Genomic DNA, 26,686 nt, shown 5'->3' with positions numbered 1-26,686 from the left:
TCTGTTCAGTCGCTCAGTCTTGTCTGACTCTTTGCGACCCCTTGGACTGGAGCAAGCCAAGCCTCCCTGTCCGTCACCAACTCCCAGAGCCTGCTCAAATTCATGTCCATTGAGTCAGTGATGCCATCCAATCATTTCATCCTCTGTCATCCCCTTTCCCTTCCTTCTATCTTTCCCAGCATCAGGGTCTTTTCCAACGAGTCAGTCCTTGGCATCAGGTGGCCAAAGGATTGGAGCTTCAGCTTCAGCATCAATCCTTTCAATGAATATTAAGGGTTGATTTCCTTTAGGATTGACTGTTTGGATCTCCTTGCAGTCCAAAGGACTCTCAAGAGTCTTCTCCAACAACACAGTTCAAAAGCATCAATTCTTCAGTTCTCAGCTTTCTTTATGGTCCAACTCTCACATCCATACATGACTACTGGAAAAACCATACCTTTGACTAGATGGACCTTTGTTGACAAAGTAATGACTCTGCATTTTAATATGCTGTCTAGGTTGGTCATAGCTTTTCCTCCAAGGATCAAGCGTCTTTTAATTTCAAGGCTGCAGTCACCATCTGCAGTGATTTTGGAGTCCAAGAAAATAAAGTCTGTCATTTTTCCATTGTGTCCCCATCTATTTGACATGAAGTGATGGGACTGGATGTCATGATCTTCATTTTTTCAAATGTTAAGTTCTAAGCCAGCTTTTTCAATCTCCTCTTTCACTTCCATCAAGAGGCGCTTTAGTTCCTTTTTGCTTTCTGCCATAATGGAGGTGTCATCTGCGTATCTGAGGTTATTGAGATTTCTCCCAGCAATCAATTCCAGTTTGTGCTTCATCAGCCCAGCATTTCGTATGATGTACTCTGCATAGAAATTAGATAAGTAGAGTGACAGTATACAGGCTTGACACACTCCTTTCCTAATTTGGAACCAGTTTCCATGACCGGTTCTAAATTGTTTCTTTATCTGTATACCAACTACTCAGTAGAAAGGTAAGGTGGTCTGGTATTCCCATCAGTTGAAGAATTTTCTACAGTTTCTTGCTTTTTAATACATAGTCTAGGTTGGTCATAGCTTTTCTTCCAAGGAACAAGCATCTTTTAATTTCATGGCTGCAGTCACCATGTGCAGTGATTTTGGAGCCCAAGAAAATAAAGTCTGTCACTGTTTCCACTGTTTCCCCATCTATTGGTCACGAAGTGATGGGACTGGATGCCATGACCTTAGTTTTTTGAATGTTGACTTTTAAGCCACTTTTCCACTCGCCTCTTTCACTTTCATCAAGAGGCTCTTTAGTTCCTCTTCACCTTCTGCCATAAGGGTGGTGTCATTTGCATCTCTGAGTTTATTGATATTTCTCCTGGCAATCTTGACTCCAGCTTGTGCTTCATCCAGCCCGTGATGTACTCTGCATGTAAGTTAAATAAGCAGGGTGGCAATATAGTCTTGACATAATTCTTTCCCAATTTGGGATCAGTCCAGTGATCCATGTCCGGTTCTAACTGTTGCTTCTTGACTGGGATAAAGTTTTGCAGGAGGCAGATAAGGTGGTCTTGTATTCCCATCCGCTTAAGAATTTCCCACAGTTTGCTGTGATTCACACAGTCAAAGGCTTTAGCATGGTCAATGAAGCAGAAGTAGATGTTTTTCTGGAATTCTCTTGTTTTTTTTTTTTTTTTTATGATCCAGCAGATGTTGGCAATTAAATCCAGCTTGAACATCTGTGAGTTCTTGGTTCATGGACTGTTGAAGGCTCGCTTGGAGAATTTTGAGCTTTACTTTGCTAGCATGTGAAATCAGTGCAGCTGTGTGGTACTTTGAACATTCTTTGGCATTGCCCTTCTTTGTGATTGGGATGAAAACTGACCTTTTCCAGTCCTGTGGCCACTGCTGAGTTTTCCAAATTTGCTGGCATATTGAGTGCAGCACTTTCACAGCATCATCTTTCAGGATTTCAAATAGCTCAGCTGGAATTCCATCACCTTCACTAGCTTTTTTCATAGCGATGCTTCCTAAGGCCCAGTTGACTTCACACTCTAGGATGTCTGGCTCTAGGTGAGTGATCAAATCATCTGGGTCATTAAGATCTTTGGTTATCTGGGTCATTAAGATATTTTTTGTACAGTTCTGTCTATTCTTGGTTATCTGGGTCATTAAGATATTTTTTGTACAGTTCTGTCTATTTTTGCTGCCTCTTCTTAATATCTTATGCTTCCTTTAGGTCTATACCATTTCTGTCCTTTATTGAGCCCATCTTTGCATGAAATGTTCCCTTGGTATCTCTAATTCTTTTTGCACATATTCGAGTATTTAACTGGGATGGGTGGAGAATGTTCAGGAGCAGCTAGCCTAGGGATCAGGCAGCATTTACTTCAAGATACCACTGCATGGTCCCCCAGCTTCCCACTGAGGAGCCTCCTTGTGGGAGTGGGGGTGGGGGGTTGGGTGGGTAGAAGGGCTGTGGTCTGCACCTAAGTCCCTACCCCCAACCATCTTCAGAATTGCTCATTGGTGTATCAAGCATTCTAATTGGGTTTTCACCTGTGTAACTGGTGGGTTCTTAATGAGCAATGTGAACAGTGACATTGAATGTCCTCCGTCAGGACTAGATACTTATTATGCCACATACAGGTGTAAGAACCGGGGAGGTGTGTGCAGCCAGTACCCCTAGGGACAGGGTTCAGACTTGACCCCTCAACATTTTGGGTTCCATCCACTGTTTTAGCATTTCTGAGGGCCCAGTGCTGACTCTAAGGGTTCTGTAATCCAGCCTCCATCTTCCTTTAGTGAGACCCCCACTTCTAGGGTCCTACAGAGCAGGGCCTGTGTGAGTTCTCTGTGGCTTCTCTAACAAACGACCACATGTTGGGTGATTTAAAGCAACAGGAGTTCATCCTCCCCCAGTCCTGGAGACCAGACACCTGAGATCACGGTGGCTCAGGGCTGAGGTCCCTCCAGAGGCTCCAGGATAGGGTCCTTCCTGCCTTCTCCAGCTCCAGGGGTCCCGGGGCTTGTGGCCCCCTCCCTCCCACCTCTGCCTCCATCTTCACGAGGCTTCTCGTCTGTGTCCTCTTTCATCTCTTATAAGGACTCTGTCATGGATTGGAGGTCAGCCTAACCCTAGATGACCTTACCTTGATATCCTTAACTACATCTACAAAGACCCTTTTCCCAGATACGGGCCTGTTCCCGTGTTCTGGGGGGACACACCTTTTGGGGTCACCATTCACCCCATTATCTGTGTATAAAATAACCCTTATTTTAGGAGATCACCACAGGCCCATATAGATTGGCACAGACAGCGGCCACACACGTGGAATCTGGAGAGAATGAGGATCCTGGAATCACGTGGAACGGATCAAGGCCTCGTTTCCTCAGGTGAGGGGAATCACAGGGAGGAGCGGGGCATGGTCTTGTTCAGGCTTCAGAAAGACCATGTTGGTTGGGATGTGAGACGCACCGTGAGGGCAGGGAGCTTTGTAGGGCCTGATGGAGGGATTAGGCTTGGGCCAGGGCCGTGGGTATAGAGGGGAATTAGCGTGGGGGTTGGCCATATGCCCTGGAGAAGGAGCTGACAGTCCCTGGGGCACAAGGACCTGGGAACCAAACTTGAGTCCACACACCTGAGTGCAATGAAGCCAGTCGCCTGACGCCAGTTGCAAAAAAGGAAAGTGCGGCATTAATTGTAAAGGCACTGATACATGGAGACGGGTAACTTGTGCTCTAAACCCTGAAATCCCTGAAGGGTTTCAGGAAAGCAGTTTTTCAGGTTACACGAGGGAGGGGGTCACCGAGTATGTGATTCGCTGGTGCACGGTTCTCTGGTTGGTGAGGTAAGAGGCGGCTAACCTCACAAATCCTCAGGCACTGGACACTCTGGGGGTGACGTGTTCATGCTCATCAAGTAGTTGACTTCTGCCACTCAGTGGGGCTTTTAGCAGCTGTAAAACAACTCCCTGAGTGTGCCTTAGATACTATTATCTCCATGTGTCAGAGAGGAGCCAGAGCAGAGGATATGGGACTGGGTCTGTCCTGGGAGGGCCGCATAGGCTCCTGCTTGGTTACACCAGGTGTCTGGGCTCAGCAGCTGGAGAATTTGGGGCTGCCTCCTGGGCATGGGAAGCAGCAGGATCGCAGTCCTTGAGGGGCCTGTTAGTCCACAGGATGAGATGGGGAGGCCATGGATGGACAGAAGCACCTGGCCTGGGAGAGGGGTTCAGGCTGGAAATGTCACTGGAATCATTGCAGGGTGGAAGGGGAAAGGCCAGGAGGAGGCAGGTGGGTTATAGCACCTACATACAGGTGGTGGTGGTCCTGTTGGACACAACTCAGAGCCATAAGGAGCGGTGGTCAGGGGCTCAGCTTCATCCTCTTGTTCTTAGCTTACCTGTAACTTCCCACTCCTGCAGCGAGGAGCCTGGCCCCCACCATTTGCATTTGTCAGCTCTTTTCTCCTTTTCAGATTACATGTACAGTGGTCTCAGAATTGCTAGCTGCTGCACTCTGGAAAGATCTCTATAAAATGAAGTCCAGTGTTTATGTTACAGCCATTTTGCCTTTTGTGTATCGATTCATTCATTTCCAAAGTCAACACATTTTGCCCATCTCCTACAGTGAGATGTCTTTTTCGTGCATTTCTCATGTGGTTAGGTTCTGTTACATTGTGTATTCTATCCCGCAACTCTCCTACACTCTAAATAACTATACTTGAATAGATTGTTTGATTTAAATTGGGACCACTCCATTGATAAGTTACTTGAGTTTTAATTATCCTTTTATTTCTGGTGCAAACAGGGACAACCCTTAAATGCAGAGATTTCTCTGTTGTAAATGTGCATCACAAAACGGCAATTGCTACTTAGTTTATGGAGAGTCCTCTTTTTTTTTTTTTTCATGGAAGTGGACTTAAGCAATCCTCACAGAAGAGAGGCATATTTTGGGGTGGCATATTCTACTTGCTTTGACATGGATATTCCCCAATTTGTTTATGCATTCATCTATTGAAGGATACCCTGATTTCTTCTAGCTTTTAACTATTGTGGATAGTGCTGCTGTGCCTAAGTTCATCTTTGTTTGCATTTGGGCATGGATTTTTCAAGGCAGTTTCCTAAATACTGGAACTACCATTGTTGGATCCCAAGGTGAGGTTTGTTTAGCTTTGGAGAAAACTGCCCAACTGTGTTACAAGGTGGCTGTGCATGCATCCCACCAGCAGTGAGGGAGCGTTCCTGCTATTCCTCAGCCTCCAGCAATGGGTATTGGCATATATTTAGAGTTTAGCAGCCTAATACGTGTAGTGTGATAACTCGTGACTTTACTTTGTAATTCCCTAATGGTGTATGATGTTGAGCGTGTTTCTGTCTTGTACTATCTGTATAATTTTTTTGGCTGGGTGTCTGTTCATATCTTTACTTATTGTTTATAGGGTTGTTCAAGAGGTCTTTGTCTATTTTGTGTCCAAATCCTGTATCAGATATGAATTTTGCAAATACTTTTCTCCCAGTTTGTTACTTGCATTTTGATTTTCTGAATCAGGTCTTTCAGAATAGACATCTTTATTTATATAAAGTCCACAATATTTTTCTTTTGTGGACTGACAGCTTGTGTGTTAAAACTCAAAGTTCATGATATACGGGCCAAACCCATGGTCATGTAGATTTTCTATGTTTATGTCCACAATTTTGATAGTTTCAAAATTTAAATGTCTGTTAATAAATTTGAGGGAATTTGGAGACTACATTTCACTCTATACAGTTTCATGTTAATTATTCCTTAACTATTTTGGAGAAGTTTTGAATATTGGCAATATTTCAGTTCGAATTTCCATAGTTTAATGGACCTAGCAGAACTGCCCTGAGGGGCGGAGTTTCCGCTTGACTGCGCCTGCGCGAGTGAGGGAGGCTCGATCTGCAGTTCTCATTGGCTGGCAGGAGCGTGGAGCCCGCCTCCCGCCCCGCCCCCACCCCAAGCGGAGTTCCCGCGCTGACCGAGCACCTGGCTGCGTGTGGCTGCCGACGGGAGTCTGGTCTCCTCAGGACCCATTGGGGCTTCGGCTTCGGGACGTTGTGGGGTTCAGTTCAGGCTGAAGGGATTCTGGTCTCCTCAGGACCCATTGGGGCTTCAGCTTCGGGACGTTGTGGGGTTCAGTTCAGGAAGACAGGGAGTCTGGTCTCCTCAGGACCTGCTCAGGTTTCAGTTTTGGGACATTTGTGGGGTTCAGTTCAGGCTGACAGGAGGTGGTTCTCCTCAGGATCGATTGGTGTTTCGGCTTTGGGACGTTGTGGGGTTAGTTCAGGGTGACCGGAGTCTGGTCTCCTCAGGACTCACTGGGTTTTCAGCTTTGATACATTTGGGGTTCAATCCAGGGTGATGGGAGTCTGGCCCCTCAGGACCCACTAGGGCTTTGGCTTTGGGACATTGTGGGGTTCAGTTCAGGTTGACAGCCTGGTTTCCTCAGGACCTGCTGGGGCTTCATCTTTGGTACTTGTGGGGTTCAGTCAAGTCTGACAGGAGTCTGGTTTCCTCAGGACCTGCAGGGAGGTGGTGCCACTGAAGGAAAAGGTGAGGAAAATTGGGAAGAAACTTTCTGTGTGTGGCTGTTGCTGAGTGTCTGTCTTCAGAGTGTCTGTCTTCTGTTGGGGCTTGATGTGGAAAGTTGTGGGTTTTTCGTCAGTTTTTGTCTGTGGTATAGAATGGTGTCCAGTGTTGTTCCTTGGTGTGTGGTGTCCATTTTCCCCAGCATGGCTTATTGAGGGGACTGTCCTTTCCTGGGTGTGTGTTCTTAGCTCCTTTCCTGTAAATTGATTACCATGAACCTGCAGGTTTATTTCTGGGTCTCTGGTGTCTGTGCCTGTTTCTGATACAGTTCCACACGTCTTGTGGTGCCTTTAGGTGCGTAATGTAGATTGAAGTCAGGGATGGAGATGCTGCCCGCCTGTTCTCTTTCTCAGGGTTACTTTGGCTCTTCTGGGTCCTTTGTGGTTCCACATGGATGTTAACATTGTTTTTGTTTCTGTGAAAAATGTCAATGAGATGTTGGTAGTGATTGCATCAATGTATATGTTACTTTGATTAGAATGGAGGTTTTAACGGTAATGTCACCCATGAGCATGGGGTATCTTTTCATATCTGTTCAGTTTAATTAAGCACTGTGTCTTGCAGTTTTTAGCTTGCAGCTGTTTCAAGTCCTTGGTTAAATTTCTAGTTTTGGAGGGATGCAATTGTACAGGGGATTATTTTCTTAATTTCTCTTTCTGAGAGTTCATTATTAGTGTAGAAAATCACACATGATCTTGCAGTTCTACTGATTTATTTTTTGGTCATGCAACTCAGCATGTTGGATCTTAGTTCCCTGACCAAGGATCAAGCCCGGACCCCCTGCAGTGGTTGTGCAGAATCTTCACCACTGGACTGCCAGGGAAGTCCCTGAATTCACTTTATGTTCTGACAGTTGCTTTGGTGTAGTGTTACATGGAAAACTAGAATTCAGACATCTCATAGTTTCAGTTCCATCAGGGCCATCCACAGCACTCAAGGCATGGTGGCTACTCTTCCTACGGTGACTTTTAATACCATGTGGACTACTACAAGGCAATTAGCATCACTACTTTAGTTGAATTTGGTCTGGTTAAGTCTTGGACTCTATTGCAATGTTTGATGCCATCTCTGATTTTTTGGCATGTGACTTATATGGTTGTAGTGAAAAGTAATTTACTTTCTAGTAAAATTTCAAAAGCTTCAAGTTTTAATAGTGGTAAAAAATTTTCTATATTCACACCGAAAAATGCAATGTGTTTTTCCTAAATAGGGTCACTTTCCCAGGGAACCAGCCCATAACCCCCAAATGGGGGATAGTTATGGTGTCCACATTAAAATCCTATCCATAGGACCACTTCAACTTGCATCAGCTGCCCAAACTTTGTGCAGATGTCTTTCTCCATTCTAATGCACTTTTCATTTTCTGGGACCACCACTGGGGCTTTCTCTTATGTCAAAAACTTTCGTGAATTTAAAGTGATAAGATGACTATGATCTGCATGGCTTTTTCTCTATGGCTTTTTTCACTGAGGATGTTTTCAGTGCTTTTTCATGTTGTAACCTGTATCATTTTTTAATTGTGATTCAGTTCAGTTCAGTTCAGTCGCTCAGTCGTGTCCGACTGTTTGCGACCCCATGAATCACAGCACACCAGGCCTCCCTGTCCATCACCAACTCCCGGAGTTCACTCAAACTCATGTCCATCGAGTCGGTGATGCCATCCAGCCATCTCATTCTCTGTCGTCCCCTTCTCCTCCCGTCCCCAATCCTTCCAAGCATCAGAGTCTTTTCCAGTGAGTCAACTCGTCGCATGAGGTGGCAAAAGTATTGGAGTTTCAGCTTTAGCATCAGTCCTTCCAATGAACACCCAGGATTGATCTCCTTTAGAATGGACTGGTTGGATCTCCTTGCAGTCCAAGGGACTCTCAAGAGTCTTCTCCAGCACCACAGTTCAAAAGCATCATTTGTGATTACAAGCATGTAATATTTATCATTTGAGTCATTTTAAGTATGCACTTCTATTGCATTAACTGCACTCACGTTGTAGAAATATCCTCACCATTTATCTCTAGAATCTTTTCCTTTTCCTGAAGTGACACTGTAACCATTAAACACTCACCACCCTCAAACCCTGGCTACCTTATTCTACTTGGATTTGTCTTATATGGATATCTTGTACTAGTGGAATCATGGGACATTTTTCCTTTTGTGTTGGCCTTGTTTCACTTCAAATAATGACTTGAAGTTTCATTCACGTTAGAGCATGTGTGAGAGTTATCTTGTTTTTAAAGGTCGAATCATATTCCATTGTGTATATACTACACTGTGCTTATCCATTCATCTGTTGAATGCTTGTGTTGCTTCCACCTTTTGGCTACTGTGAATAATGCTGCTGTGAATACGGGATACGAATATCTGTTCCAGTTCTTGGTTTTAAATATTTTGGGTGTATTCCCTAGACCAAAATTGATGGGTTCTATGTTAACTCTGTATTTGTGTTTGAGGAGCCCCCTACTGTTTTCTGCAGCTGTGGCTCTATTTTACTATGTGGCATATATTACTCTATGCCTTTATATGGCAGAGTAATGCATCTTATGGATGGTTCTACCTTATTTTGCTTATTCATTCACCTGTTGGTGGACATTTTCATTGTTTTTACCTTGGGCTGTTGAGAACAGTGCTGCTATGAATATTGGTGTACAACTTTATGTTTGAACACCTGTTTTAAATTCTTTGTATGTATGTCTAGGAGTGGAGCTTCCAAAACATATGATAATTGCATTTCTATATTTTTGAGAAAATGCTGAAGTTTTACACACATTGATTTCACCATTTTGCATCTCTATTGAGAGCCTTTTCCATGTTCTCCTGTTTTTATTTTACATAATTCAGGTTTGTGGGGTTTTTTTGGTACTTCTTTCTCATATTTTAAGATTATCTTGCTTTACATATTTACTGTCTCAGTCCTAGTATCAGCCACATATTTAAAGAGCCCTTCTTCCTTTTTATTAGAGAATCGGAATAAAAACTTGCATTTGGGAGCTTACTATTCTCAGTAGACAATGCATGAAAATACATATGCCAGACTATGCATACACACAGTTATGAAAATTTTCACAGAGAGCTATGTGTTTCTGCATTAAGCTAAAGATAGTTTATAATTATGTCTCCAACCTGATCTGTTAAGACACAGCTATTGTAACCTTCTCCCTTTGTCTGCTTGTAACCTCTCACTCCAGTGGTAAGAAACCGGGCTTCTTGGGCTCAGTAGAAAATATTTTTAAAATATTTTTCCTGATGCATGAGAATAGGATATTTTTCTTTTCTGTTTTCAATTTCTTTATCAATGCCCTAGAGTTTTCTGATTATAGGTCTTTTATGTCTTTAGTTCCAGTTGAGCTATTTCAAATCCTGAAAGATGATGCTGTGAAAGTGCTGCACTCAATATGCCAGCAAATTTGGAAAACTCAGCAGTGGCCACAGGACTGGAAAAGGTCAGTCTTCATTCCAATCACAAAGAAAGGCAATGCCAAAGAATGCTCAAACTACCGCACAATTGCACTCATCTCACAGGCTAGTAAAGTCATGCTCAATATTCTCCAAGCCAGGCTTCAGCAATACGTGAACCATGAACTTCCAGATGTTCAAGCAGGTTTTAGAATGGCAGAGGCACCAATGATCAAATTGCCACAATCCTCTGGATCATGGAGAAAGCAAGAGAGTTCCAGAAAAACATCTATTTCTGCTTCATCGACTATGCCAAAGCCTTTGACTGTGTGGATCACAATAAACTGTGGAACATTCTGAAAGAGATGGGCACACCAGACCACCTGACTTGCCTCTTGAGAAACCTGTATGCAGGTCAGGAAACAACAGTTAGAACTGGACATGGAACAATAGACTGGTTCCAAATAGGAAAAGGAGTACGTCAAGGCTGTATATTGTCACCATGCTTATTTAACTTATATGCAGAGTACATCATGAGGAACGCTGGGCTGGAAGAAGCATAAGCTGGAATCAAGATTGCTGGGAGAAATATCAATAACTTCAGATATGCAGATGACACCACCCTTATGGCAAAAAGTAAAGAGGAACTCAAAAGCCTCTTGATGAAAGTGAAAGAGGAGAGTGAAAATGTTGGCTTGAAGCTCAACATTCAGAAAACAAAGATCATGGCATCTGGTCCCATCACTTCATGGGAAATAGATGGCGAAACAGTGGAAACAGTGTCAGACTTTATTTTTTTGGGCTCCAAAATCACTGTGGATGCTGATTGCAGCCAGGAAATTAAAAGACGCTTACTCCTTGGAAGGAAAGTTATGACCAACCTAGATAGCATATTAAAAAGCAGAGACATTACTTTGTCAACCAAGGTCTGTCTAATCAAGGCTATGGTTTTTCCAGTCGTCATGTATGGATGTGAGAATTGGACTGTGAAGAAAGCTGATCGCCGAAGAATTGATGCTATTGAACTGTGGTGCTGGAGAAGACTCTTGAGAGTCCCTTGGACTGCAAGGAGATCCAACCAGTCCATTCTAACGGAGATTGATCCTGGGTGTTCATTGGAAGGACTGATGCTAAAGCTCAAACTGCAATACTTTGGCCACCTCATGCGACGAGTTGACTCACTGGAAAAGAGTCTGATGCTGGGAGGGATTGCGGGCAGGAGGAGAAGGGGACGACAGAGAATGAGGTGGCTGGATAGCATCACCGACTCGATGGACATGAGTTTGAGTGAACTCCGGGGGTTGGTGATGGACAGGGAGGCCTGGTGTGCTGTGATTCATGGAGTCGCAAAGAGTCGGACACAACTGAGCGACTAAACTGAACTGAACTGACTGATGTCTTTAGTTAAGTTTATTCCTTGACAGTTTTTTTTCTTGAATTGTGACTGGGATTGTTTTCTTATTCTTTTTGATAGTTTGTTATTCATGTATGGAAACAAAATTGATTTGTGTGTATTCCAATTTTTTGTGCTGAATTTATCTTTTCAGTTCATGTGTGCATGGGAGATACTTATATATATATATGAAGTGAAGTGGAGTCGCTCAGTCGTATCCGACTCTGTGCGACCCCATGGACTGTGTGTGTGTGTGTATATATAAACACACACACACCACAGCCACACACACACGTCTTTATCCATTCATCAGTTGTTGGACAGGTAGCTTGATTTCACATCTTTGCTGTTGTGAGTAGTGCTGCTGTGAACAGAGTGGTGAATATATCTTTTCGAATTATAGCTTTGTCTGGATATATGCCCAGGAGTGGGATTGCTAATTCATATGACAGCTTTTTAGTTTTTTGAGGATCCTCCATACTGTTTTCCACAGTGACTGCATCAGTTCCCACCCACAGTGTGGGAGATTTCGTTTTCTCCACCCGCTCACCAGCATTTGTTATTTGTAGACATTTTATTGATCCCATTCTGACGACTATGAGTCGATACCTCACTGTGGTTTTATTGGCATTGCTTTAATGATGAGCCGCGTGAAGTGTCTTTTCATGTGCCTGTTGATCATCTCTATGTCTTTTTTGGAGAAATGCCTATTTAGACCTGCCCATTTAAAGATGTTTTTTTTTGAGATGCATGTGTTGTTTGTGTATTTTGGAAATCAGACCTTTTTGGTGGCATCATTTGCAAATATTTTTCCCCAACAATTAGTACAGGTGCTGGGACAACCAGATCCCACATGCAAAAGAACAAAGTTGGACCCCTACTTCCCTCGCTGTACAAAATCAACTCAAAAATGGCTCAAAGGCCTAGATGTAAGAACCAAAATTATACACCCCATGGAAGAAAACATGGGAAGAAAACTGCATGACTTTGGATTTGGCTGTGATTTCTTAGATCTGCTACCAAAACCACAAACAACAGAAGACAATAGAGATGAATCAGACTTCTTCACAACAAAAGTTGTTGTGCACAAAAGGAGTCAGGAAAAAGATCCGCCATCCAAAATGGCACAAGATGTTTGCAGATATTGTACCTGATAAAGGTCTGTAGCCTACAAGCCAAGGCCCCGCTGGCCCAGTGGGGTGCCCGTGGGGCCCCTCCCATCCCAGGTGATGAGGGGGTTTCAGGCCCCACAGCACCCTTGGGCTGGATACTGGTCATCCTCAGCACCCTCAAGGAGTGAGTGCTGGATGGTTTTGAGCCCCGCTCCTTCTCATCACTGCCCTCAAAGACTGGAGGCTTCAACATGTCTCCAGAAGAACACAGAATCTTTGCAAGTCTTTGAGAACCAAGGGATCATCCTTCACTTTCTTGAAAAGTGCATCTTACTTCGTAGCAGTGACCTTTTCCAGTGTTGGCCCCGTGGTGTTCTCCCACCTTCTCCATCTCTCTGAAAGTGGCCAGGGCAGGTCGAGTGTCTCCGGTCCCTGCACCAGGTGACGCGGCCAGTGGGGGAGGTCCTGGTGGTCCTTGCTTTCACTGGATACTAACTCAGACTCGCAGGTTGACTGTGAACGTGGACGCCCCTGCTTATCCATCAAGAAGTCTCATCTCCTCACCCTTCTTTTCCTCTTGTTTTTCAGTCTCAGAGTTACCTGACATCGCCACTCACTGTTCCTGAAGAGCCCAGAGATTTCTCCTGAAGGGCAGGTTCTGAAAGATTCATAGGGATAAATAAAGAATGCAGATGATTCCTACCTCGTGCTGATGCCTCGAGGGTGACGAGAGTGAGTGTTTTCTCATGAGAACTGTAAAACCCTCCAAGTAATAGATCACTGGGGGCATCCTTTGTCTTCCTGCTCATTCTAATAATGTTGTTCCTGAATTTTAATTCAGTAAAATTTATCTTATAAATATGCCAAGGGGGAGATCCATTAAAAAATGTTATTGAAGTAACTCCAAGGGTTTTACAACAAATAGGGACACAGAACCTGAGGTCAAACACTGGCTGAGAAATTCCCACCCTGAGCCACTGTCTCTTGGAGGGTGGAATGGCCATGACCGTCCTCCGGTAGGTAAGCCTCCTCAGGCATATCCTATGTGGGACCACTGCATCACAGAATCTTAGATTAGCCAATGGCAGGCAGCTGGGGAGAGATGAGGAAAACAGAAAGCTGCCCAGCAGCCTGGGAAAACTCCTGGGCAAGGACTTAGTAAGGGTCAGTGTCAGGCCATTCGTTAGAGCCAGCATCAGGGCCTTAGACACAGTGTCAGGATCTCAGAGATAACTTGATGGCCTTGGCAAGAGTCAGTTAAGGCTGTTCATTAGGGACACTTCGCAGACTTTATCAGGGACATATTCACGGCCTTGGTTATGGTCAGAATCAGAGGGATATTTGGTGACAGCATAGACTATAAGGGACAAAGACCTAAGCTAGGCACAGTGTCAAGGCTTCAGGTAAGGTTGTTCCTTAGGAGTATCTCAGGGCTTTCAATAGGACCAGCGTCAGGGCTGTAGTTAGAACCAGTGTCAGGGCATTAGTTAGTGACAAAATCAGGGTGTTACTTAGGGGAAAAGTCAGGTCATTATTATTGACAGTGTCAGGGCCTTTGTGAGGAGGAGGTTCTTGACCTTACGAAGGAATAGGATCAGAGAAATAGGACCATTATTAGGTTATGAGTTAGGGCCACAATTAGGGTGTTATATAGGGAAAGAATTAGGTTATTAATGACAGTGTCTGGGCCTTAGGTAGAGTCATCATCAAGACCTTAGTTAGGAAGAGCTTCAGTCAGTTCAGTCGCTCAGTCGTGTCCACCACTTTGTGACCCCATGGACTGCAGCAGGCCAGGCTTCCCTGTCCATCACCAACACCCAGAGCTTGCTCAAACTCATGTCCATTGAGTCAATGATGCCATCCAGCCATCTCATCCTCTATCATCCCCTTCTCCTCCTGCCTTCAATCTTTCCCAGCATCAGGGTCTTTTCAGATGAGTCAGTTCTTTGCAACAAGTGGCCAAAGTATTGGAGTTTCAGCTTCAGTATCTGTCCTTCCAATGACTATTCAGGACTGATTTCCTTTAGGATGGACTGGTTGGATCTCCTTGCAGTCCAAGGGACTCTCAAGAGTCTTCTCCAACACCACAGCTCAAAAGCATAAATTTTTCAGCGCTCAGTTTTCTTTATAGTCCAATTCTCACATCCATACATGACTACTGGAAAAGCCATAGCTTTGACTAGATGGTCCTTTGTCAGCCAAGTAATGTCTCTGCTTTTTAATATTCTGTCTAGTTTGGTCATAGCTTTTCTTCCAAGGAGCAAGTGTCTTTGAATTTCATGGCTGTAGTCACCATGTGCAGTGATTTTGGAGCCCAAGAAAATAAAGTCTCTCACTATTTCCATTGTTTCCCTGTCTATTTGCCATGAAGTGATGGTACCAGATGCCATGATCTTATTTTTCTGAATGTTGAGTTTTAAGCCAACTTTTTCACTCTCCTCTTTCACATTCATCAAGAGGCTCTTTAGCTCTTCTTCGCTTTCTGCCATAAGGCTGGTGTCATTGTCTATCTGAGGTTGTTATTTCTCCCAGCAATCTTGATTCCAGCTTGTACTTCATCCAGGCTGCCATTTCGCATGATGTACTCTGCATATAAGTTAAATAAGCCGGGTGATGATATACAGCCTTGACATACTCCTTTCCTGATTTGGAACCAGTCTGTTGTTCCATGTCCAGTTCTAACTGTTGATTCCTAACCTGCATACAGATTTCTCAGGAGGCAGGTCAGGTAGTCTGTATTCCCATCTGTTTAAGAATTTCCCACAGTTTGTTGTGATCCACACAGTCAAAGGCTTTGGTATAGTCAATAAAGCAGAAATAGATATTTTTCTGGAACTCTCTATTTTGATGATCCAACAGATGTTGGCAATTTGATCTCTGGTTCCTCTACCTTTTCCAAATTCAGCTTGAACATCTAGACATTCATGGTTCACGTACTGTTGAAGCCTGGCTTAGAAAATTTTGGGCATTACTTTGCTAACATGTGAGATGAGTGCAATTGTGATGGAATTCCAGCTGAGCTATTTCAAATCCTAAAAGATGATGCTGTGAAAGACTGCACTCAATATGTCAGCAAATTTGGAAAACTCAGCAGTGGCCACAGGACTGGAAAAGGTCAGTTTTCATTCCAGTCCCAAAGAAAGGCAATGCCAAAGAATGCTCCAACTACCACAAAGAGTCGGACACGACTGACCAACTGAACTGAACTGGATTGAACTTGAACATTCTTTGGCATTTGCCGCCTCTTCTTAATGTCTTCTGCTTCTGTTAGGTCCATACCATTTCTGTCCTTTATTGTGCCCATCTTTGCATGAAATATTCCTTTGGTATCTCTAAGTTTCTTGAAGAGATCTCTAGTCTTACCCATTCTTTTGTTTTCCTCTATTTCTTTGCATTTATCACCAGGGAGGTCTTATCTCTTCTTGCTATTCTTTGCATTTAAATGGGTATATCTTTCCTTTTCTCCTTTGCCTTTAGCTTCTCTTCTTTTCTCAGCTATTTGTAAGGCCTCCTCATACAACCATTTTGCCTTTTTGCATTTCTTTTTCCTGGGAATGGTCTTGATCACTGCCTTCTGTATAAAGTCATGAACCCCTGTCCATAGTCCTTCAGGCACTCTGTTTATCAGATCTAATTCCTTGAATCTCTTTCTCACTTCCACTGGATAATCATAAGGGATTTGATGTAGGTCACACCTGAATGGTCTAGTGGTTTTCCCTACTTTCTTAAATTTAAGTCTGAATTTGGCAATAAGGAGTTTATGATCTGAGCCATAGTCAACTCCCATTCTTGTCTTTGCTGACTGTATAGAGCTTCTCCATCTGTGGCTGCAAAGGATATAATCAATCTGATTTTGGTGTTGACCGTCTGGTCATGTCCCTATGTAGAGTCTTCTCTTGTGTTGTTGGAAGAGGGTGTTTGCTATGACCAGTGTGTTCTCTTGACAAAACTCTGTTGGCAGGGCAAAGGATAACAGGAAGACCATCAGGGACTCAGATTCAGCAGCAGGACGTTGGATAGGGCCAGCAGCAGGGCCTTAATTAGGGACAGTATTAGGACCTCAGAGATAACTTCATGGCCTGAGTAAGAGATAGTTCAGGCTGTTAGTTAGATGTACTTAGTGACTTTCTGAGGGACATAGTCAGGGCCTTAGTAATAGGATCAGGGTGTTATTTTGTGACAGCTTAGGCGATCAGGGGCAGTATCATGGCCTCAATTAGGGGCAGTGTCAGATTTAGGGACAGGCTTAGGGCCTTCCTGAACTATAGTTCAGGCCTTGGCTAGGGACGTGTCTGGGGCTTAGCTAAAGACAGTTTCAAGGCTTCAGTTAGAGATAACTTGAGGGCCTTAAAGAAGTTTAGGCTGTTACTTAGCAACATCTCAGGACTTTAATAGGGCTAGCGTTGGGTTCATAGTTGTGACTAGTGTCAGGGTGTCAGTTAGGGACAGCGTCAGAGAACTACTTCAGTACATATTCAGGGCCTTAGTTATGGATAGGATCATGGCAAAAGTAGGGATATTGAGGGCTATTAGGGACACCATCAGGGCATTAGGATGAGTCTCAGGGTGTTATTTAGAGGCAAAATGAGGATGTTAGGGAAGAGTTAGAAAATTGGTTACAGACAGTATCAGCCCCTCAGGTAGAGACTTCTTCAAGGCCTTAGTGCCTTGAAGTGAGGGAGTGCATCAGGCCGTCACTTAAATACAGAGTTAAGGGCTTAATTAGGGAGAGTGTCAGGGCCTCAGAGAAAACTTTGAGACCTTAGTAAAAGCCGCTTTAGACCATTTGTCCCAGGGGTATTGTCAGGGTGTTCGTTACAACCAGCATCAGGGCCTTAGTTAGGGAGAGAGTTAAGAGGACAGACTGGGAAAGCTCAGGCCATCATGCACAGCTCAGGGCCATATTTAGTGTAGGGTCAGGGCCTGGTAGTGAAATTGAGCAGGTCCCTGTGAGGCTCCAGAGCCCAGAAGCCTTTCCCATGTCCCCAGTTTATTTGTTGGGAATAGACTCCCAGCTCCATGACCTACCCTAAGCTCCAAAGGGCAGATTGGAAGAGGTGCTAATCAGGGAAGGGAGGGGATGCAGAGAGAAGGAAAGAACACTCAAGAAAGAGTATTTTGTCTTGGGTCAGGGTCCTGTTTCTGTCCAAAGTGATACACATAAAAATATCTCTAAAGTTTTTACCCAACTAAACATCTGTACCAGCAAAATGGAAAATTGTATCATTCTTCATTCCAGAGAAGCTCACCCAGAGACCACCTGAGGTCAGATGAAGGGAGTTCAGTCCCGGTACACACCCTAATCCTTACAACAACTCTGCTCTTTAACCATTGCTATAAAATGAAAGTCGCTCAGTCCGACTCTTTGTGATCCCATGGAATTCTCCAGACCAGAATACTGGAGTGGGTGGCCATTCCCTTCTCCAGGGGATCTTCCTAACCCAGAGATCAAACCCAGGTCTCCCGCATTGCAGGTGGATTCTGTAGCAGCTGAGCCACCAGGGAAGCCAAAGAATACTGAAGTGGGTAGCCTATCCCTTCTCCATGGAGTCTTCCCAACCCAAGAATTGAACCAGGGTCTCCTGCATTACATGCAAATTATTTACCAGCTGAGCTACCAGGGAAGCCCATAGCTATAAAACTCGTGAACAAATCCTCCTGCTTTGGGGCAGTTTTTGAAGGCACGGGTTTTCTGTGTCCGTCTTTGCTAGCAAAGCAGTAAAGCTATGCTTTTCTACTTTACCACAAACTCTATCTCTGAAATTCGGTTTTGCACAGGTGTACAGAGGTGGTGTTTTGGGATCGGATTTGGTGCTCAGAGTGGGGCTGACTTGGGGATGGCCCCTGTGGGTCCTCTGACTTGATCAGATGCTCCAAGATTTTCTCCATGCCAGCCTCTTTCAAGAGAATGGAGGGTTAGAGAATGCCATGAGAGGGCAGATCACCTGGCATTCTTGCCTGGAAAGGCTGAGACCGAGTCATACCCCATCTGACAATTGGAACTCCAGGGCAGCAGCAGACAGCGAAGAGGGACTGGCCTAGCGGTTGTCAAGGCCAACTCTGCCTTGAGGAAGATCCTCTCTTCATCCTGCCTGGACTGTTCCAAATGTCCTACTCCAAGGAATTAATCTGGGAAACCAGGAAAGTAGCACATGGGGTGTTGCAAGAACTCAGACAGTGTGTGATAACTTGCTGGCATGCACTCTGTGTTTCAGTTCGGTCGCTCAGTCGTGTCTGACTCTTTGCGACCCCATGAATCACAGCATGCCAGGCCTCCCTGTCCACCACCAACTCCCGGAGTTCACTCAAACTCATGTCCATCAAGTCGGTGATGCTATCCAGCCATCTCATTCTCTGTCGTCCCCATCACCTCCCGCCCCCAATCCCTCCCAGCATCAGAGTGTTTTCCAGTGAGTCAACTCTTTGCATGAGGTGGCCAAAGTATTGCAGTTTCAGCTTTAGCATCAGTCCTTCCAGTGGACACCCAGGATTGATCTCCTTTAGAATGGACTGGTTGGATCTCCTTGTAGTCCAAGGGACTCTCAAGAGTCTTCTCCAGCACCACAGTTCAAAAGCATCGATTCTTCGGTGCTCAGTTTTCTTCACAGTCCAACTCTCACATCCATACATGACCACGGGAAAAACCATAGCCTTGACTAGACAGACCTTGGTTGACAAAGTAATGTCTCTGCTTTTTAATATGCTATCTAGGTTGGTCATAACTTTCCTTCCAAGGAGTAAGCATCTTTTAATTTCCTGGCTGCAATCAGCATCCGCAGTGATTTTGGAGCCCCCAAAAATAAAGTCTGACACTGTCTCCACTGTTTCCCCATCCATTTCCCATGAAGTGATGGGACCAGATGCCATGATCTTAGTTTTCTGAATGTTGAGCTTCAAGCCAACCTTTTCACTCTCCTCTTTCACTTTCATCAAGAGGCTTTTTAGTTCCTCTACACTTTCTGCCATAAGGGTGGTGTCATCTGCATATCTGAGGTTATTGATATTTCTCCCGGTAATTTTGATTCCAGCTTGCGCTTCCTCCAGCCCAGCGTTCTTCATGATGTACCCTACATATAAGTATGCGCTTTGCTGGAGCAGGTGTGAAGAGATATCCCACGAGCAAGGTAAGAGAAACCCAAAGAAGACAGTAGGTATTGCTAGGGGGCATCAGAGGGCAGACACACTGTGGTTCTGTAGACTTAGGGTAATCTTGGTTCCCATTTTGGTGGTTGTTCATTCCAGGAAATCTCATCTGGAAGGTGCTTCTGAATTGCTTTGAAGTGATAGTGATCTGTATTTGTGTTTGAAATAACTTCACTCTGTGTAGGTAATTTATGGCATATTTTAACAGTTGTTTTAGAGTCAGGCCCAAGTGAGGACCAGAGACAGGGTGGACTGAGGATCAGAGTCACGTCCAAGTGAGGCCGAGTCAGGCCCACAGTGGGGCCCAAATCTGGATGTAGGGTAAACTAAGTCAGGATATAGTGAGACCAGTGTCAGCACAAAGTGAGAAGCAGTGTCAGGAATTCCATGGAGAAGTGTCAGGACATAGAACCAGGATCGAAGTGTGGTCAGGTCCAGAGTAAGGGCACAGCGAGGACCAGAGTCAGGCGGTAGTGAGCCCGGGTCAGGATGTAGTGAGGAGCAGCGGCGGGCCGGTGAGGGGACCCGGGGACCGGATCTGGCCGATGAGAGGACCTGGGGGTGGGGGGGGGAACCACTGAGAGAACTTGGCGGGGGGTGGTGGTCCGTGGAGAGGACCCTGAGGGGAGCGGTGCAGCGGACCTGGGGTGGGGAGTTGTAAGTGGACGAGTGGCAGCACACGGGGTCTGTGGAGAGGACCTGAAGGGGGCCGTCTCAGGGCACAGAGCGAGGAAAGAAGTCAGGACCGGCCACAGGCAGCGTCAGACCTAGAGAGGAGGACGTCAGGGAGTGGCGAGCGGCGGCGTCAGTCCTAGAGAGAAAAGACATCAGGGAGCAGCAAGCGGTGGCGTCAGTCCTAGAGAGGAAGACATCAGGGAGCGGCGAGAGGCGGCGTCAGTCCTAGAGAGGAAAGACGTCAGGGAGCAGCGAGCCACGGCGTCTGTCCTAGAGAGGAAAGACAGCCGGAAACCGTGTTAGGGTTAGGTTTGGGGTTAGGGTTACGGATAGGGTCAGATGGGTTAGGGTTGAGTTAGGGTTAGGGTTCCCGACATGGCACCCGGCCCCCTCAGACGCACTCCCGCAGCCGCCTCACCCATGGGCAGGACTGCGCTGACCTAAGAATGTGTTTGTAAGGCTCACAGAGTGCAGGCGGACATCCAGCCCTGACTTGGGAAATGAGTTCCTTGGATCAGGCCTCGCCGGTCTGGTGCCTGAGGAGCCACACACTAGGACGATAGCGGCCCCAGCACCCTGGGGGTTGAGAGTCATCCCAGGCTGGGAGTGCTGGCTGGGAAGTTATTTTGCCGTGGCAATGGCCCCTAGGGTCCCGTGCCCAGGCAGGGCTGCCACACTCCCAGTGAATGTCCAGGCAACCTCCACACGGCTGTTCCATCACGTTTGCTCTGCAGGAGAGAGCTTGCGAGGCTAGGCCTGTCTGTATGGTGCTTGGCTCCTGAATAACAGGCTCCAGTTTCATCCACCTCATTGGGACTGACTCAAATGTATTCTTTTTAATGGCTGAGTAATATTCCATTGTGTATATGTACTACAACTTTCTTATCCATTCGTCTGCCTATGGATATCTAGGTTATCTCAATGTCCTAGCTACTCTGAACAGTGCTACAATTAGCAGTAAGGGTGTCTCTTTCAGTTCTGGTTTCCTCAGTGTGTATGCCCAACAGTGGGATTGCTGGGTCATATGGCAGTTCTATTTCTAGTTTTTTAAGGAATCTCCACAATATTCTCCATAGTGAGTGTACTAATTTGCATTCCCACCAACAGTGTAAGAGGGTACCCCCGCTTTCTCCACACCATCTCCAGCATTTATTGTTTGTAGACTTTTTGATGGCAGCTGTTCTGATTGGCATGAGATGGTACCTCATTGTGGTTTTGATTTGCATTTCTCTGTTAATGATTGATATTGAGAATCTTTTCATGTGTTTGTTAGCCATCTGTATGTCTTCTTTGGAGAAATGTCTGTTTAATTCTTTGGCCCATTTTTTGATTGGGTCATTTATTTTTCTGGTATTGAGGTCCATGAGTTGCTTGTATATTTTTGAGATTAATTCTTTGTCAGTTGTTTCATTTGCTATTATTTTCTCCCATTCTTAAGGCTGTCTCTTCACCTTGCTTATAGTTTCCTTCCTTGTGCAAAAGATTTTAAGTTTGATTAGGTCCCATTTGTTTGTTTTTGCTTTTATTTCCATTACTCTTGGAGATGGGTCATAGAGGATCTTGCTGTGATTTATGTCAGAGAGTGTTCTGCCTATGTTTTCCTCTAGGAGTTTTATAGTTTCTGGTGTTAAATTTAGATCTTTAATCCATTTTGAGTTTACTTTTGTGTATGGTGTTAGAAAGTGTTCCAGTTTAATTCTTTTACAGGTAGTTGTCCAGTTTTCCCGGTACCACTTGTTAAAGAGATTGTCTTTTCTCCATTGTATATTTTTGCCTCCTTTATCAAAGATGAGGTGTCCATAGGTGTGTGGATTCATCTCTGGGCTTTCTGTTTTGTTCCATTGATCTATATTGATCTATATCTATGTTCCTTAGGCTAAATGGAAAGAGCAGGGAGTGTTCCTTAAGCTAAATGCCAAGAATTGTTAAGGGCTGAGTGAGGCAGCTTCAAAGGCCAAGATGTTTATGAGAACGTTGGAGACGTGACGAGTGAGGCCGGCCCTTCGCCATTGCCTCTGGTGAGGACCTTCTCCTCTGGCAACCTCTTCATCAGTTTCTCAACAGACGGCAGAGAATGAGATGGCTGGATGGCATCACTGACTCGATGGACATGAGGTTGAGTGAACTCCGGGAGTTGGTGATGGACAGGGAGGCCTGGAGTGCTGTGATTCATGGGGTCGCAAAGAGTCGGACACGACTGAGCAATTGAACTCAGCTGAACTGAACTGTTGACTATGATGGCTACTTCATTTCTTCTAAGGGATTCTTGCCCACACTAGTAGATGTAATGATCATCTGAATTAAATTCACCCTTTCCAGGCCATTTTAGTTCACTGATTCCCAAAATGTCAGTGTTCACTCTTGCCATCTCCTATTTGACCACATCCAATTTACCGTGATCACGGACCTAACATTCCAGGTTCTTATGCAGTATTGTCATATCTGAATGGTCTAGTGGTTTTCCCTACTTTCTTCAATTTAAGTCTGAATTTGACAATAAGGAGTTCATGATCTGAGCCACAGTCAGCTCCTGGTCTTGTTTTTGCTAACTGTATACAGCTTCTCCATCTTTGGCTGCAAAGAATATAATCAATCTGATTTCGGTGTTGACCATCTGGTGATGTCCATGTGTAGAGTCTTCTCTCGTGTTGTTGGAAGAGGGTGTTTGCTATGACCAGTGCATTCTCTTGACAAAACTCTATTAGCCTTTGCCCTGCTTCATTCCGTGCTCCAAGGCCAAATTTGCCTGTTACTCCAGGTGTTTCTTGACTTCCTAATTTTGCATTCCAGTCCCCTATAATGAAAAGGACATCTTTTTTGGGTGTTAGTTCTAAAAGGTCTTGTAGGTCTTCATAGAACCGTTCAACTTTGGATCTTCACCATTACTGGTTGGGGCATAGGCCTGGATTACTGTAATATTAAATGGTTTGCCTTCGAAATGAACAGAAATCATTCTGTCGCTTTTAAGATTGCATCCAAGTACTGCATTTTGGACTCTTTTGTTGACCATGATGGCTACTCCATTTCTTCTAAGGGATTCCTGCCCACAGTAGTAGATATAATGGTCATCTGAGTTAAATTCACCCATTCCAGTCCATTTTAATTCACTGATCCCTAGAATGTCTATGTTCACTCTTGCCATCTCCTGTTTGACCACTTCCAATTTGCCTTGATTCATGGACCTAACATTCCAGGTTCCTATGCAATATTGCTCTTTACAGCACCTGACCTTGTTTCTATCACTGGTCACATCCACAACTGGGTATTGGTTTTGCTTTTGCTCCATCCCTTTATTCCTTCTATAGTTACTTCTCCACTGATCTCCAGTAGCATACTGGGCACCTACCGACCTGGGGAATTCCTCATTCAGTATCCTATCATTTTGCCCTTTGATACTGTTCATGGGGTTCTCAAGGCAAGTATACTGAAGTGGTTTGCCATTCCCTTCTCCAGTGGACCACATTCGGCTGTGGTCCATGTGATCAGATCAACTAGTTTCCTGTGATTATGATTTCAGTGTGTCTGCCCTCTGATGCCCTCTCGCAATACCTACCATCTTATTTGGGTTTCTCTTACCTTGTTCATGGAAAATCTCTTCACAGCCCCTCCGGCAAAGTGCAGCCGCTGTACCTTACCTTGGACGAGGGGTATCTCCTCAAGGCCGCCCCTCCTGACCTTGAACGTGGAGTAGCTCTTCTCGGCCCTCCTGCGCCCGTGCAGCCGCCGCCTGTTGGACGTGGGGCAGCTCCTCTCGGCCGCTGGCCTCAATCAAGATTGCTGGGAGAAATATCAATAACCTCAGATATGCAGATGACACTACCCTTATGGCAGAAAGTGAAGAGGAACTCAAAAGCCTCTTGATGAAAGTGAAAGAGGAGAGTGAAAAGTTGGCTTGAAGCTCAACATTCAGAAAACAAAGATCATGGTATCTGGTCCCATCACTTTATGGAAAATAGATGGAAAAACAGTGGAGACAGTGTCAGACTTTATTTTTGGGGGCTCCAAAATCACTGCAGATGCTGATTGCAGCCAGGAAATTAAAAGACGTTTACTCCTTGGAAGGAAAGTTATGACCAACCTTGATAATATATTAAAAAGCAGAGACATTACTAACAAAGGTCCGTCTAGTCAAGGCTATGGTTTTTCCCGTGGTCATGTATGGATGTGAGAGTTGGACTGTGAAGAAAGCTGATCGCTGAAGAATTGATGCTTTTGAACTGTGGTGTTGGAGAAGACTCTTGAGAGTCCCTTATACTGTAAGGAGATCCAACCAGTCCATTCTAAGGGAGATCGATCCTGGGTGTTCATTGGAAGGACTGATGCTAAAGCTGAAACTGCAATACTTTGGCCACCTCATGTGACGAGGTGACTCACTGGAAAAGACTCTGATGCTGGGAAAGGTTGGGGGCGGGAGGAGAAGGGGACGACGGAGAATGAGATGGCTGGATGGCATCACCGACTCTGTGGACATGAGTTTGAGTGTACTCCGGGAGTTGGTGATGAACAGGGAGGCCTGGCATGCTGTGATTCATGGGGTCGTGGAGAGTCAGACACGACTGAGCGACTGAACTGAACTGAACTGAACTGATGCAGTATTGTTCTTTATGGCATTGGAATTGACTTCCATCACCAGTCACATCCACAACTGGGCACTGTATTCACTTTGACTTCGTCTCTTCATTCTTTCTGGAGTTCTTTCTCCACTCTTCTCCAGTAGCATATTTGGCACCTACCAACCTGGGGAGTTCATCTCTCAGTGTCATATCTTTTTGCCTTTTCATACTGTTCATGGGGTTCTCAAAACAAGAATACTGAAGTGGTTTGCTATTCCCTTCTCCAGTGGACCATGATTTGTCAGAACTCTCTGCCATGACCTGTTCGTCTTGGGTGGCCCTACACAGCATGGCTCATAGTTTCATTGAGTTAGACAAGGCTCTGGTCCATGTGATCAGTTTGGTACGTTTTCTGTGATTGTGGTTTTCGTTCTGTTTGCCCTCTTATGAATAAGGATAAGAGAGTTATGGAAGCTTCCTGATGGGAGACAATGACTGTGGGGGAAACTGGGTCTTGTTCTGGAGGAAGGGGCCATGCTCAGTAATCTTTAATGTAATTTTCTGTTGATGGGGAGGCTGCACTCCCTCCCTGTTGTTTGGCCTGAGACCAGAGTGTTGACCCAGCGTCCACCAGAGACTCCTGGACTCTCACAGGGAGGTCCTGGACTCTCACAGGGAGGTCCAGCTCAGTCATTTGTGGGGACACTGCTCCTTTCTCCTGGCTCCTGGTGCACACAAGGTTCTGTTTGTGCCCTCCGAGAGGCTGTTTCCCCAGTCCTGTGGGAGTTCTGTAATCAAATCCCACTGGCCTCCAATGTCTAGTTCCCTGGGGTTTCTCAGTCCCTTTGCCAGATCCCCAGGTAGGGAAATCTGTTGTGGGTCCTGGAACTTTCTTAACAGTGCGAGAATTTCTTTGGTGTAATTGTCGTGCAGTTTGTGGGTCATCTGCTCGGTGGCTCTGTGGTGGGGCTAATGGAGACCTCCTCCAGGAGGGCTTGCGCCACGTGCTGCATGACCCAGGTCTGCTGCAGCCAGAGCTCCTGTCCCGGCGGCAGGCTGCTGCTATCCTGCACCCCCGCAGGAGACCCTCACAAGCTCAGAGGCTGGTCTGTGCAGTCTCTGCGGGCCTCTGGGTCCTTATGCCACGTGCCGCCTGACCCAGGTCTGCTGCAGCCAGAGCCCCTGCCCCCACAGCAGGCTGCTCCTGGCCCGTGCCCCGCAGGAGACCCGCGCACGCTCAGAGGCGGGTCTGCGTGGTCTCTGCGGGCCCCTGGGTCCTGGTGCACGAGGTTCTGTTTGAGCCACCGCGCGTCTCCGCCGGGCACGGGGTTTGAGTCTAAGCGCTATTTCGCCCTCCTGCCGTCTTGTTTGGGCTTCTCCGTTGCCCGTGGACGTGGGGCGTCTTTTCTCGGTGGATCCAGCGTTCTCCTGTCGATTGCTGTTGTTGTTTCGCAGTGAGTTTCATTTTGGAGTTCTCGCAGGAGAAGGTGACCACACGTCCTTCCACTCTGCCATCATTTCCCTTTTAAGTTATTACAAAATGTTGAGTGCAGTTGCCTGTGCTATACATTAGGTCCTTGTTGATCATCTATTTTACTTTAATTTTTTTAAATGTTGATTTTACTTGTTTACTTCATCTATTTTCGGCTGCACTGTCTTTGTTGCTGCACATGGGTTTTCTCTAGTTTCAGTGAGTGGAGGCTACTCTTCCTTGCGATGTGAGGGCTTCTCATTGCAGTGTCTTCTCTTGTTGTGGAGCACAGGCTCCAGGGTGTGCGGGCTGCTGTGGCTGCAGCACATGGGCTCAGCAGCTGTGGCTCCCAGGCTCTTCCGCACAGG

The 26,686-nt window shown here is 45.5% G+C and overlaps 1 long non-coding RNA gene across 2 annotated transcripts in view; it reads left to right on the top strand.

Annotated features, from left to right (window-relative positions):
• LOC129553420 (uncharacterized) overlaps nucleotides 1-19,601 on the top strand; it is a 33,748-nt gene extending 14,147 nt beyond the window's left edge. Inside the window, exons 3-6 of one of the 2 annotated variants that reach the window (XR_008685453.2) lie at nucleotides 3,253-3,365; nucleotides 9,913-10,018; nucleotides 13,065-13,208; nucleotides 19,505-19,601. This is a non-coding gene — a long non-coding RNA (uncharacterized LOC129553420). Of the gene's footprint in view, nucleotides 1-3,252; nucleotides 3,366-9,912; nucleotides 10,019-13,064; nucleotides 14,614-19,504 lie in introns of those variants that run through there. The other variant, XR_016035221.1, reaches the window with a different exon arrangement.
• Nucleotides 19,602-26,686: the final 7,085 nt, after the last annotated feature.

This window comes from Moschus berezovskii, chromosome 18 (genome assembly GCF_049115385.1).
Source record: "Moschus berezovskii isolate FMDL1 chromosome 18, NW_MosBer_1.0, whole genome shotgun sequence".
Classification (NCBI taxonomy): Eukaryota; Metazoa; Chordata; class Mammalia; order Artiodactyla; family Moschidae; genus Moschus; species Moschus berezovskii.
This window is presented reverse-complemented; position numbering and strand designations above follow the sequence as displayed.